Raw genomic sequence first — 15,659 nt, 5'->3', positions numbered from 1 at the left:
GCAGCACTAATTGGACTTGGTGTGTTTAAAAGGTTAATTAATTCATAAATTAATTAAAATTTAAATTTTTCTATAATGAATTCAATCACCCCAAAAGATTTACAAAGTATGGAGAGAGAGCTAGAGAAATGTCTCAATGATTAAGAACACTGCTGGGTTCAGTTCCCAACACCTACACAGTGACTCACAACTAACCTAACTGCAGCTCCAGGGGACCCGGTGCCCTCTTCTGACCTCCACAGGTACCAGACACATATATAGTGCACATACATACATATGTATATACATACATACATACATACATACATACATACATACATACAGGCAAAATACTCATACACATAAAATAAAAATAGACAAAAGACTGGAAAGATGTCTGAGGGCAGTATTCTAGGGACTCACTAATAATTAAGGAATGGAATGGAAAAACCTCACCTGGGGTTGGGGGGCCAGAGCTAGAGACATCAGAGGGGTGAAGTCTGAAGCCTTGAAAATGCAGTGGTATAGAAGCCTACAGAGAGCAAGCAGACCACAAGAATTGGAGACTCGAGAGTGAATAGAACATAGATAGCAAGACCAGGCCATCTGTCTTGGCTACTCTTAACACGAGAAAAAGCAGACGTAAATACATGCTATCCCATTTCTTCAAATGTAGCTTGATGGACTGAATGCAAACCTAACACACTTGTGTGCTATGACATATGATTCCCAGTGGAGTTAGAAAAACTCCACCTGAAATCCTGATGGCTGAGAAAAGAACATCACGACAGCTAAGCAGGACGGACCGCACAGAGCCTTGGAAGATAAAATCCAAGTCGCATCCAAACGCCTTCTCAACAACACAGACACTCGTGTGCAGATGTATCCTTTTGAATGCATAAACTGATCTTTTCCTAGGGGCTCAAATTGGATTCTTGCTACCTGGGAAAGCCAGAAAGGATTTTTCCTGTGGGACATGGTTCCAGAATATGAGGTCACACCTGAAGCAACATTCTGTGTAGTCACACTCATACATCTCATTTTTAATCAGGACCCCACCCAGCTGTCTGTCCATCCATCCAAATGTATCTAGCCCAGCGAGCCATGGAGATGCAACTCCACAAGTCTCAAGAAACAGGCAACAATTCGTTCTGAGGCAAGAGCCGGGCAATCGCTCCAGAGACAGGCAAACAAACCACACGACGCAACTTTGTTCTTCCAAATTTTGTCCTGAAATATGTTCTCCATAACCAAGCACTGGTTAACACGCTCTGGGAAATACTGGCTTAAACACTCACCATGGTACAATCTGCCTCAGAGAAATCAGAGTCATGTGGTCAAATGAGCAAACAATGCCTAATTTAATTCCATCCTGCAGAAGTTGAAAACAAGCTGCAATCACGGCAGATACTGCCCATTTTATTCCCAAGCCACTGCCTTTTATGTTCCTGATTGGCTTTTATTCTTGACCAGAGACTTATCAGCTGACTTGGAGTTCCTCCCAGGGCTCTACACTAAGCATACTAATTCATTACATTGAGAGGATCACACCCAAACAAGACAACGGCTGGATCTCTCCTAAAGATCCAAGCTGAGACTTTGCCCAAATGCTTATGCTAAATCCTTCTACATATCACTGCCCTGAGATCTGGTCATCCACGGGGTCAGTACGCAGGAACTGTAAGGGAGAAGCTAAGCACAATTCCCCATTACAGTCTTGCTTCAGAGCGACGTGTAGCGGTTTATTTCCCACTACATTGAACTCGGTACTTTGGGAGGAGCTAATGTGGGAGGAGTAAGGAGAGGAAAAGGAAGAGGAGGAGCTAGCAGGGAGAGAGGACCAGAGAGAGGGGAACATGACAGCAGATGTGTGCGTGTCTCTAGCAGTCAAAGGTAGTTGATTTATCTAGGTTGGGTATTGGGTTACACCTCTGATTGTGTGGGCATCTTGTTATTGAGCATTACCAAACATATAAGGCCTTTGATTAACATTTAAGCATTAGAGTCTCATTTCTACTGGGTACAGTATGGATGGTGGAATGATGGTCTGGGCTCAGCCCAGCCTTGTGGAGACAGTGTGGAAGATTGGCAGAGCCATCTCCCATGCTGGCGTCTCGTGGGTGGCAGGGCTGGTGTCTCTGACTGCCTGAGGCAGCGGCCTGAGCCGAGTGGCTTCGAGAATACGCCACCGCTTGCGGCCATAGGCCTTGTCTAGTCGGGAAGATGGCAGCTGGTTAAGAACAAGCAAGATTGGGTGCCACCATTATAAAATATTACCACAACAGTGACACTATGCTCCAGGACCACACTGAGCAGGCTCATACTGCTCTTCGACAAGCAACCCATCATCCTCATCTGCTCAGTGGACATAGGAACCCGATCCAAACTACAGAGATCAAGTCAGCAGGTGGCAAGGGTCACTCAGGTGCCAGTCCTGAGTGATCAGCGTGAGATTTGCTATATATTAAGTTTCCGTGATCAGCACTATGATACCTAAGATACAGGAGAGAAAAAAAAAATCCGAATGTTAGCTACAGCTATGTAACAAATTATCCCCCAAACTTAATGGCTTTAAACAAATAAGCATGCATTATCCCAGTTCTGGCTGATCAAGAATCCAAGAGCATTTCAACTCTAAGCCTCTGCCTTGAGGGTTCTCACAGGCTGCAGGCAAAGCATCTGCAGGGGCCCATCTGAAGCTAAACAGGTTGGATGCGCTTCAAAGTTCACCCCCATGATCACAGGAAGGACTCAGCCACTTGGAGGAACCAGGCCTAGGCCTCAGGTACCTCCTGCCTAGCAACCAAACCTCTCCTGTTTCCTGCTATACCCCACGGGTCTCTTCTGAGCACTGCACCTTGGCAGCTGGCTTTCCTCACAGCAACAGACACGGGAGGTAGCAGAGACGAGGAAGGGGGGTACTACATCTTCTGAGGCGTCTGATTGCAGAAGCAACATCTTATATTTCTGCTGCAATCAGTTCAGGAGGGGCCTAGTAGGTTCAGCCGGCCCAATGGGGGCTGGCTGGGGGTAACACTGGAGGACATGGACACCAGGAGGTGGGACTGCAAGACGGCCATCTTTCCAACCTGGAAAAGCAACATCTTTTCAGGGATCTTCTCACATTTCTGTTGCTTTTCCTTTTTGAATCTCCTCCCTTGCTGTCTAACCCAGGCCAAACACCACACAAAGGGCACAGGAAACTGGGAAATACAGACACACTCCTGCTCACACAAAGCCTCTAATCTAGTAAGAGAGATAGATAGTAAAGAAATAAGACATGTTTATTTAATTAAGCCATTTAATTAAAGTAGTGATGAGCTCTATAAAGAAAAAACACATTATAAAATTAGAACTACACAATGATCCCCCACGGAAGAGAGCCCTCTGAAATCCCTTTGCGCATGCGTCGAAGAATGAGGCAGCCTTAACCAGAGACAGGCCAGGACCGGAAGAAAAGACAGAGGCTCATATACAGAAGAATCTACGTTCATAAAGAACTAGAAGACGAGGAGGCATGTGAAACCTGGCAATGGCTCCACAACCAGAAGGATGCAGGACCTGTAAGCAAGCAGAGGGATGCTGTCTATTAAGCAATGGAATAAGAAGTTGGCTAATTAAATTCACGTAGATCTCATAAGTTCTCCGTGGTTTGGGCTACACACTATCAAATTAAGTTGAATTAATACAATCCACTTTGGTCTTAATGCTCACGACTCAGGTTTAACGTGGTCTCACAGGGAGGTCTCACGTGGGAGGTTTTATTGGCAGAGGCGGCCTTTGGGACTGGGTGAGAGCGAGTAAGAGAGAGCTGTGGGATCCAGGCCTTGATGCATGTGACGCATGTGCAAAGGGTCGTATAGCGGGTGCCATGGCAATGGATGCAGGAGTAGCACTGTCGCCTAGACATGACCTGTCTCTCATCACTGGGTCTAGGAGCTGGGTGTAAAAACACTTCTAGCTGTCCACAGATGTATCTGATGATGGTGGTGGTGGTGTGTGTGTGTGTGTGTGTGTGTGTGAGAGAGAGAGAGAGATGGACAATATATATATCTGTGTGTATATACATATATATAGATATAGATTGTAATATATAATATACATATATGATATATAATATATATTAATTATTAAATGATAGGCATCATTAAATAATAGGATGCATTGCCTCAACCAAAGTTAGATCTCACCCCAGTGGTTGTTGCTTGGCAAAAGGCATTCTCTTAGGATAACAAAGACTCCTATCTAATTCCATTCTATAAACTCAATCAATTTTTACATAAATAATGCCAGTAACTGACTCCCGGAGAATGAGTATAGATCCATGACAGGAACAAGACAGGACCATCCAAGATAAAGATGCTTTTCTTTTGATCCCCAGTTTAGACTGAGTAGATAAAGCCCAACGGGGACTTAAATGCCGAGCTCCCCACAAGGCTTCAAGCCTTGCCAGTGCCCTCTTGCCCAGCAGCAAGCTGCAGGGTCCACTGTCCAAGAACAACAAAGGGACACATTTCAACACAATGGAAGTTTATCACAGCCTACAAGGGAAAAACCAATCCATCCTTATAGTGGTATTAGCCTGGCTGACACACGTGTGACAAGTGGTCCACACCCACACAGTAAACCTCTCAACAGAGGTCATGCTTCCGACTGATGCTCCCAGTACTCTGTCTGGGGTAAATGCATACGTAATGCAATCAGGGCTGTAAGGCCATGCCCGCTTGTTGCCTCAAAAACTGAACTTCAACCACACACCAGCTCTGGAAGCAGCCTGCCTCCAGCCCCACCTCTCCTCTTCCTAGCCCAGGATGGATCCCCCAGGTAAAATCCTGCAGACAGAACAAAGCAGGAACGATCAAAGTTGCATGCTTTCCCCGGGCAAGAAGCTGTAGTCAGATAAAACTGAGGGAGAAGGGCCTCCCACACACATGCAAAACACCTTCCACAAGGCTCACACACCGCCTACTTGTAGCACAGCTAAGGTCCAAAATAACACGGAGGCGAGGAAGGCAAGAGTGGGGTGCTCAGAGAAAAGTACTTAACAGAGGGGTTTGTGATGCTTTTAATGTCAACCTAGGAAACTGTGGGAGGCCGCAGGACCCTAACCGCAGAGCTTGCTGGCTGACCAAGCTAGCCTCTGGCTACAGGTCGAAAGAACCGGATTCCCGCCTCCACTAATTAACTTTCTGGCCTTTAACAAACATCTTCAATCAATTAATTAACAAGTGATTATTGAGTATCTATTATTCATCTAGAGATGAGAAAATGTTCTTAGGCCGGCACAAAGAAGATCCAGGGTGCATGGCTTACCCTCAGGGAACTTAATATTGTAGCTGGAGAGGAAAGGCTGGGGTCTGCTTTCCAGAGCCTACGGGATAGTCCTGGGAAGCTGGGTGGGGCTAAGGCTTTCAGCAGACAGGTGTTCCAGAAGTTAAGAACTTTTAAAGCAGAAAGTGTTCAGAAGGAATGGGCTATCCACACGTTGTCCAAGTGTGAATACAGTTCTGCTGGGTGTGTATTAATTGGTGTAAGAGAAAAGCAGGGTAGTTACTCAGGCAAACATATATGAAGGAGAGTGGTCCTAAATAACTCATTATTGCTAGGGCTTTTCTGAGCCTTCGAAAGCAAACACACAGTAAGTGCAGGGCATGGGACTTGCCCCAGGGAGTCAGCTCTTGGGACAGAGGCTCCACACAGGCACTTAGGAAGGAGCACGCTGTATGTTCCTCTCTGTTAGTGCTCTGCTGGCCCAGTGTAGTGTTCTGAGGGCTTCAGTCACCCTGATGGGCTGCTGTCCAGAAAACATCTCCTCTCCTCCGTTTGCATCTTAAGGCTGCCTGACGGGCTGCCCTACTCTATAAGCTTCAGGTCCTGTAGATGTACTCCACTCACAGGATTGTCCACCCACACAGGGCACAGCGAGCCACACCTGGCACTTGACACCTGTCCAGACCAGGTCTACAACACCTTCCGTGTCTCCTTTTCTGGCTACCGCCCTCTATGGACACCTCTGTGGAATGGGTAGATAAGCATAGGCCCAGATACATAGCTCAGATCCGCAACTACCTGTGGGACTAAACACATAGGCTCCCAAATATTTTGCAACTTGCCAAGAAAATGTAAATGAAAGCACAACATACATTGCACAGAGGCTCACCTCACGATGGGCTATGCAGCTGGCTAATGAGGGCGTGGGTAACAGGAGGCAAGACAGCCATGTCTGGACTCTGGCTCTCTAGTGGTGGGCCTTTGTCCTCAGGCATTCCGAGCCTCCCCATGAGTGAGTGAAAACAGGAATGAAAACAGCTATTTCCCATAGGTCTGCTGAGAAGCAGACAGACAGCTAGACAGAGTCCTCAGACCAGAACAAAACCCAAAGTAAGTGTTCATGAAGCATCGGCATCATTCAGCAGTAGCTTGATCTTAATTAACCACAATCTGTTCTGTGGGGTCTCCAAATGGGATGATCCCAGAACAATCTATTCAGAAGGCCCATGTTCAGAAAAGTCAATTACTATTTTTCCGCAAAATTGTGTGTCTGTGTGTGTTTAGTGTGTATGTAAGTACATGGCGTGATGTGTAAGTGCCTGTGTGCCTGTATGGTGTGATGTGTCTGTGGGTATATGTGCATTGTGTGTGCATATTGCCTGTGTTGTATGTATGTGTGTATGTTCTTGCTGTGCCTCTTAAAATACTTCACCAGCTTCCTCACTAAAACAAAATAGATATTGATGCAACCTTCTTTACCCCGCTCCTTCAAAGGCTCTGCAGATAGGACATAAGCCCTCAGCACATGGTGAGCTCCTGATCGGTAGTGGCCTCCATCGCTATGTGAGCGGGACAGCCCATCAGGCACAGAATAAGGAGACGGGTACAGCCATGCTCTGGCCTGGCTCTCATGTGGTCCTCGATTTCAGGGTGTGTAGAAGCCAGCATATCAGACCCATAGAAAACTGCAGCTCAGCCCAGTTTTTGTCTGGGAGGCCATGAACCAACAGCAAGCAAAGGAGCATCTCCATTAGAAAGATGGTGCTCACCCCATCTCCCAACAGCAAAATGAGAGGCTGAGAGCTAGGTGATCAAGGAGGCTGCAGCTTGCAATCAGTGGAGAGGTAATCACCTGCCACAGGGCCTGCGGGCAGGGGAATAACAGGGCAGCGTGATTTAGTTCAGTAGATTGGGCAGGAAAGAGGCAAGGAGCATCTGACAAAGGAGAGCAGAAATGTGACAGGTGACGACATTCCTTTAGTCACAGCTGGGCCTAGAGTCAAGCTCCTTCTGCTACAGAGGTCGTCTGCAGGACAGATCACCAGACACAGCATCATGAACTGAGCTCGCGGAGAGACACACCAGCAAAGACTCTGGGAAGAGCTGGTCCATGGCTCTAATGCCCCAGAGGCTGAGGTTCATGGTACGGAGGGGCCTTCCCATGCTATCTTTCCTTGAATGCCCCCTTACTACCTCATCTAGAAAAAATAGGGTTCTGCCAGGGAACAACAGGCCTAGAGATGAAACAAACAAACAAACAAAACCAAAAACCATAAAAGTGATAAAGGAAGAAAAGATGTTCAAACAACAGGTGCACAAAAGGTGCGCAGTGCACACTTACGTGTCAGGGAAGGCTCCTTTTTCTATCCCTGGGAGAAAAAACTGTGTGAACTCCCAGCTGAGACAGCCATCAACAAGAGGGAGACTGAAAACAGCTGAGGAGGGACGAGGGGACCACTCACTCCCTAAGGACGCACCAGTATGGAAGGCAGCAGGAGGCTCCTTGGGAATCTAGCATCGGAACTGGCACATAACCCAGGCACAGCCCTCCTGGGCTCTGGTGTCTGAAGGACCCCCATATCCATGATCACTGCTGCCCTTTCATGACAATCAAGTGAGGGAATCAACCAAGGTGCCCACCAACAGGTCAGTGATCATTGTATTATGAGAAATAAGACAGCTGAAGAAAGAGGTGTGTGTGTGTGTGTGTGTGTGTGTGTGTGTGTGTGTGTGTGTGTGTGTGTGTGTGTGGTGTGTGTGATGTGTGTGTGTGTGTGGTGTGTATGGTGTGTGTGTGTGTGTGGTGTGTGTGTGGTGTGTGTGTGTGTGGTGTGTGTGTGTGTGTGTGTGGTGTGATGTGTGTGGTGTGTGTATGTGGTGTGTATGTGTGTGGTGTGTGTATGTGGTGTGTATGTGTGTGTATATGACTGCGTATGAGTGTATTAATGTGAGAGTATTAGTATGTGTATATTAGTCTATGTGTGAGTTTGTGCATGTATGAGTGTGTGTTTATATGTGTATGATGTATGTGTATGAGTGTGTTATGTGTATGTGCATATGAGTATGTATGTGTATGTGTGTCTATGAGTGAGTGTATAAATGTGTATGTGTGTGTGAGTGTGGTGTGGTGTGTGTATGTGGTGTGTGTGGGTGCATATGAGTATGTATGAGTGTGTATGTGTGTATGTGTGTATATGAGTGAGTGTATAAATGTGTGTGTATGTGTGTGTGAGTATGTGTGTGTGGTGTGAGTGTAGTGTGATGTGTGTGTGTATGTGGTGTGTGTGTGTGTGTGTGTGTGTGTTTATGACATAAAAATAGAAAGGGGACCAGAAGGAGAGATGAGAGGTGTAGGAGGACTACAGAGGCAGAGGAATATATATAGCAGGAAATCTGAAGTACAGACTAATTGGAAGATAATAGGGACCAACAATCGGGGAGGAGCTAGGGAGGCCAGTGCAGGAAGAAGAAGAACAAGAAGCAGTGTGTGTTTGTAATAACAATAATTACAGAGGAAGGGGCCAGGAATTTGAGAGGGAGAGAACGATGGAGAGGGGGAGGGACTAGGGGACTTGGAAGGGGCATCGGAGGTGGAAATGTTGTAAATACAGTACTTGTGTAGAAAATTCTTTAAAAATAAAAAAAATGATTTAATAAAAGTGAAAAAGAGAAAGCATACAGTGAGCACACATGAAACAGCCTTAACAAACCCATCGCTTCTTGTGCTGGCTCTAAAAGTAACCAAGCAGGCAAACAAATAAAACCCAGTTGGCTTTGGGGCTTAGAGGAAACAGAGAATATACTCCTGTTTACTGCTGGGCTGGTGCTAACCAGACGAGCCAGGAGAGGGGCTGGAATTTGGTACTATTTATTAATATAACTAACACATATGCTTTTGACCAAGCAAGAACCCCAGCCCTTAACGGCACAATAAATGAAGTCTCAGTCGGACCATCTGTTCCCCAGCTGTCCTATGACATGTGACCTTCATTTCTGTTTCCTCCCACAAACAAGTGCAGCTATGTTTTAGCCTCCTCTTTGACCCACGTGCATACAGTCATGTTACTCCATGATGGAGGCGTACGAGGAATGTGTTCTTCCTTAGCCGTGCAAGCACCATCATGTGACATCAACGAAGAAGGTTAACATGTTGCCAAGTGATATAATCTCTTGTGTCACATACATGGTCCTTCACCAGTCAAAACATTACATGACACATGGGTGGGTGGACTGTGTGGATGTGGGTGCCCGTGCATGTTTCCATATATGTGAGTGTCTCGTTTCTATCTCTGTATCTTGTGGATACATGTTCGCACATGTGGGTGTATGTTTACACATGAGGGTGTATGTTTACACATGTGGGTGCCCATGCATGTTTACATATATGTGAGTGTCTCATTTCTATCTCTGTATCTTATGGGTGCATGTTTGCACATGTGTGTGCATGTTTGCACATGTGGGTGCATGTTTGCACATGTGGGTGCATGTTTGCACATGTGGGTGCATGTGCATGTTTGTATGTGTCTCATTTCTATCTCTGTAACTTGCTCTCATCACTTAAAAAATTATGGGGCCATTCTATAGCGGCTCCCTGAGGCTGCTCTCCCCCTTTGACAGAAGTGTTTTCCCTGTGTAGCTCTAAGTGGCTTATCCAGTCGGTCACTCCTACTGATGAACATTGTGGTTGTTTAATAACATCTTCTGGCATCCAAAGTTAATAGAGCAGAGTGCTGCAAATGACTTAAGACATCAAAGTAAGGTCTCTATGCTCTCATCTGCGTATTGTCTTTTATGACCATGTAAATGTTTAAGAAATCATTTTTTAAATGACAATAAACTAAGTTGGATACAAGCAGCAATAAGTCTAAGCATGAATTAAGATGTTAACAGCATCACTTCGCTTAGAAACACATCTTGCTCGAGTAACTTGGAACACCCTTCTCTGGTAGGCTAGATGGTCTACAGCGTCTGAACAGAAGGGGTTGCCGTGTGGTCTGAAGCTTCAGTGGGTTGTTTCAAGAGTGTTGGTGTATAATTCCTAGGCCCCCTGTATGCTATAGACTAAAACGTCTAAGTACAGTTATTGATGCACTTAGACATCAAGCTTCTCATTCTGGGAAAATTAGAAATATATGTGAGCTAATGGTATAGTGTTGGGGTTACACTGAAATGTCAGTATGAGTTGGCTTCTATAGTCCTGTGCATTTAGTGCAGCCAAGTGTACTGACAAGTCCCAGCCACCGTGAGCACACTCAGGACCCATGCCAAGCTTACGGCCATCAGCTCTCATTAGAAGGACCTACTTAAGACTGAGGTCAGAAATGGAATCTGCCTGTTCACAGTATCTAATAGGGGAGAGGCAACTCTCTTCCTTCCTTTAAAAATGTTATTTTCTGGATGTAGGAAGGACAGTAGGACTCTACGTCATCACGGTACAGCCCCTGGTGACACCTGTGAGGTAGGCAAAACCATCATAGGATGCTAAAGCGATTGAAGAGGTTATTGAAAAACAGGACAGTCACAGGGCCTTGGAGTCCTGTCCCATGGATTTATCAGATACATACAAAGGAGCAAAGGCACCTCCAAAGGAGAGATGTGACAGACACTGCACTGATCATGTGATCAAACTGAGCAGGCCCAACAGTGAACCCAACTGTCATTAGAGCCCTCATGTGATTCAGTAGGAATGCATCACTCAGAAGTGTGATTCTGCCAAAAAACTCTACAGGACCTCACTGTGAAGAAGGGATCAAGTACAGGAATCGGGTGACATCCAATGGAACAATGGGTCTCGTGCTCCAAAAATTCCCATGCCCCAAAAGATGCCTCCCTCCCAAAAGAAGCTGACATGTGTCCTCCTCCTTTTCTAGATTGGAAAAAAAAAAAAAAAGAAAAAAAAAAAAAAACAGATCATGAGAATCAGAGTCAGCCGTCAGTATCCCACTAGCTCCTGGAGCGGGAAGCAGCTCCCGACAACCCTGTGGGGAAACGGGAATTTTACTGTAGACCAAATACCATTATTGTGTTCACGCTCAATTTCTTAGATCTGTTAATTATTGAAAATGTAGGCGTCTCAGGAAATATGTCCACCAAGAATGTCTTTTAAACATAAGGACAAAATCTTCTATGTTTTTGGTATTTTTAAAGTGTTTTTGTCAGTATGTTTGATATAAAAAAATTAAGAAACAGACAATATTCATAGAATCCCGCCTTGTGTCAGGTTCAAAAGAAACTCGACAAATGGCTACCAGATGTGCCTATCTGTAGTCAAGGCACAGGCTGGGCTCCAGGCTCTCTCAGTGTAGTGAATACTGTTGGAGTCCATGCTGGCCTCCTGGCTCTTCTCAGCTCTTCTCAGCTCTTCTTAGTCTTCCCCTTACCCTAAACTTAGGAGCTTTCCTTCCAACTTTCTCAGACCCATATAACCATGCCATTCTGACCGTGTGTCCCCTTGGTCCTCTCTGTCTCCCTCACATGGTCCCCTCTCGGTCATCCCTTCTCCTTTCTCCCTCACTCTCCCACACCACACCTCCACTCATGGCCTGGTCCAGTCTGCTGGCCATGTTCAATCTACTACTTTCTCTCCCGGCTCTGGACTCCTCCAGATGCCTTCTTTTCTCTCTTCTCTTCTCTCCCTTCTATCTACAATAAAAGCGTCCCCTCCATCACACCTTGGAGCAGTCATGCCTCAGTTCATCTATCCAGTGCCAAAACCCTCTTAGACATGACACCTTGATCTAAAAAGTTGGAAATAGTCAGGTACATTATATAGTTTTATTTTATTGTATTATTGTAACTTACAGAAGGATATATAAATATGATGATAAAAGTGGATGCCTTGATAGGTAACAAAGAAGCTAAAAGAACAAGATGGTAGATTAGAGACGAGCAAACACATTTATTATTGTTGTTGTTGTTGTTATGCCACACTGTCACAGCATGTACATAGAGGTCAGAGAATAACTCCAAGGACTCAGTTCTCTCTTTCCTCTGTGAGGTTCAGGGCTCACACTCAGACCACCAGGCTCATGCAGCAAACATTTTACCCATAGAGCAACCCCCTGGACCAGGAGCAAGTGCACTTTATATGTTAGAAGAAAAAGAGGAGGAGGAGGAGGAGGAGGAGGAGGAGGAGGAGGAGGAGGAGGAGAAGGAGGAGAAGGAGGAGAAGGAGGAGAAGGAGGAGAAGGAGGAGAAGAAGAAGGAGAAGAAGGAGAAGAAGAAGAGGAGGAGGAGGAGGAGGAGGAGGAGGAGGAGGAGGAGGAGGAGGAGGAGGAGGAGGAGGAGGAGGAGGAGGAATACTGTGACCTATACTGTGACTGATTCAAAAACACCAGGGGGAATTGTTTTTATAATAAGGAAATGTAAAGGCCTAAAAAGTAAAGATCTAAGCCCATGAAAGGACTTAGGGTCCTGGAGGAGAGGCCTTGGTGGTTTCTCGAGGTATTGATGATATCCTTGGGAAAGTCCTGTGACCGGGGTATAGCTCAGTAGAAGAGCATTCACCAAGCTTGTGAGGGGCCCTGGGATCAAACCTTCACCACAATATTTAAAGGCTTTTATTTCAGCATTTTTTTTTTATTTCACAGAAATTTCCTTCAAAATTTTTTTTTCTGAAAAAGAAAATGCCTCCTAAGGAAATCTCTCTAGAGATGGCCGATGAACTAATTAACCCCTAACATGTTCTTCACGATGGGATAAAGTGGGAAGTAACACAAATGTGTAACCAAAATTTTTTTCTTTCAAAAAAAAACTTTTAAAATAAGTTACTGGACTATATCCACCAGAGGACTACCTAGAAAGGCATTTCTGTAGCTTTTTAAATGGGAGAGGCATATAAAACACGCCATGCATTTCAAATCACATGCCCATAAAGACGTGAGGCAACACAGCTCTCTTGGAGGGACAGAGTATAGACCTTTTTTTTCTCATCATATTTATGTTTATTTCTTTTGTTTTCTAAAAACAGGGGAGATTTTATAGTTTCTTTATAAGTAGTGGATCTATTTTTATAGGTTGAGCTGGGAAACCATGCAGGGATAGCTCTGGGGGGTTGAGATCTGGACACTTTTCTCAACAATGTTTCAAAGTCAGGAGGACCATGCTGAGGTGGGAATCACCACCTCTCGCTTTTGACTCTGGTGACCACCTGGTGTGGCTCGCAGGGAAGAGGGGAGGAGCCAGATGTCAAAACAAACCCTTCAGCTATCAGCAGGCCCTAAAAGCACTTCAGTATAGCAGCAGGTCAATGTCCACTGGACCATGACAACATTTTCCCCTGCCTGCTCCCTGGGGAAGGATTGCATCTAAAGGGGAGACAGCCTACTTTCAACAGAGAGACAGCCCCCATTAAGCTTCACATGTCACCTCAGACAGCACGGGGCACTAAGGACTGTTGTTAAAAGCTGTCAGAGGACACTCCCACTCAGAACATCCCTGTGATGCTGGGAAGGGGGGCACAAAACATAGCAGAGTCTGGCTCCTGTCAAACGGAATGACGTTTACTTCACACTTGGGGATGGATGACTGGAGGGACATCTGATTTGAAGCTTCCCTCCTTCCCATTAGCTCTTCTGCCTGGGCTAGCCACTTAACCACTTCAGGGCCTCCTAAATAAGCTGTGTAAAGTACCCAGGACACAAATTCAGGGTGGGGTGTGCACATGATAAGCAAAAGAGACTGCACTCAGGCTATACATTTTCACGTTGACAAGGAATTTCTATGCTGCCAAGCAGGTCAGAGCCCTTATTTCACGAGCACGTTAAGCAAGGGGACTTTTTGCCTACCCCTCCCCCACGTCATCACTATGACCAACACCCAGCACCAAACATTCTTACACAGCGGGAAGAGGGCACTAGAAGCAAAGTAGAGAACAATTGTTAGAGAGAAGCCTCTTTCTACAGTGAAGATACTTCTCCACTCTCCAGTCTGCATGACTGGATGACTAGGGGAAGAACAGTTACAGCTGCCAGCATCTGGGGGCACGTGAGATTGGCCAGGTTCCCCAGGGAAATGCATTTCCCCTCAAATGCCACCAGGAGTCATTATAAGTAAACTGCTTTATTAAAGAAAAAAAATATCTACAGCTGAGAAAAATTTTTGAGTTCCCAATTCAGATATTTTCTTAGGCAGTGAGCTTGCTCACCTGTGCTATGACTAACCAAACAAGAGATGGAGTCTTAGAGAGGACTAGGTCAATCTAGAGAAAGAGCAGCCTTGGGGAAGTCTGTGCCTCCAACCTTTGGTAAGAAGAGGGGGAGAGAGTTGAGGAGACAAAGGGACAACACTCCCAGAAAGCCCTGGAATCCATCTAATGCACCCTTCCATGAAGACCGCCTGCATAAGATGGGGGTGGGGTTTGCTCACCAGGAAGGATGCTCTTGGGATGTATCTAATACCGTTGCCCGTGTATACAGCTTCTCCACTTTCTGGATACATGGTAGGATTATCCTGAATCTCCCCATGGATGCTCTCAAACCTGGCATCTTTTTTTCCCCCTCAAGAGAGGGTTTCTCTGTATAGCCCTGGCTGTCCTGGAACTCACTCTGTAGACCAGGCTGGCCTCCAACTCAGAAATCCGCCTGCCTCTGCCTCCCAAGTGCTGGGATTAAAGGTGTGCGCCACCACTGCCTGGCTCAAACCTGGCATCTTAAGAGACACTGGATATTAAGCTCAGTGATCCTGCCACTGTGTCTGTAACCACAGGCCTTAGAGCCCTCAGAAGCTACACTGAGTGTGCCACCATATCAAGGAAGTGGTCCTCCAGGGGGCCCATCTTGACCTCTAGCCTGGGAGAGAAGGGGTTAAAAACCAAGTGTGCCTCAGTGCACCACAAGTCTAGACCATGCGAAACAATGGAAAAGAAGACCCAAATCTGATATCAGATGGAGGCTCCAAACTCAACTGGACTTGGCGTTAAATCCTAAAATGATAGAAAAATGAATCCATGTTATTAAAGAGGAAGAAGGATGCAAAAGTAAATGAAACTGCTTTGTGTTTAGTCCCCAGATTGAAATTCCCCAAAAAGCCAAAAATCAGGGCCAAGTGCTGGCGACTGGCCTCAGGAAGCAGCGGCTGCTCACCTCTGCAGGCCTTAAGACACATGTGTATACACGTATACACACACACACACATACACACACACACACACACACACACACCACGCTGATTTTTCAAAAGACAATCGATACTGCTCTAAGACAGTCGACGCTAATCGGCCCCAGCAAGTTCAGTGCACTAAGCCCATTATGTGCCTTTCCGCTTCCCTCAGAGATAGCGCTGTATCACTCTGCACAGAGAGGCTGTGCCCTGCAGAGAGAGATTACAGATTCCTGGAGAAGTGGATGACATCCAACACCCGGAACAGAGGAGGTGGGGGAGCACTGGACAGCAAAGCGATGTATGGCCAA

At 45.9% G+C, this 15,659-nt stretch overlaps 1 protein-coding gene across 2 annotated transcripts in view; it reads right to left on the bottom strand.

Annotated features, from left to right (window-relative positions):
* Positions 1-15,659, bottom strand: part of Spock1 (SPARC (osteonectin), cwcv and kazal like domains proteoglycan 1) — a 475,872-nt gene that overhangs the window by 442,753 nt on the left and 17,460 nt on the right. The gene's annotated exons all lie outside the window — the stretch shown is intronic.

Source organism: Arvicanthis niloticus, chromosome 8 (assembly GCF_011762505.2).
Source record: "Arvicanthis niloticus isolate mArvNil1 chromosome 8, mArvNil1.pat.X, whole genome shotgun sequence".
In the NCBI taxonomy this organism is placed as follows: domain Eukaryota; kingdom Metazoa; phylum Chordata; class Mammalia; order Rodentia; family Muridae; genus Arvicanthis; species Arvicanthis niloticus.
Note: the sequence above shows the minus strand (reverse complement) of the source record. Positions and strands in the feature narration are given on the sequence as shown.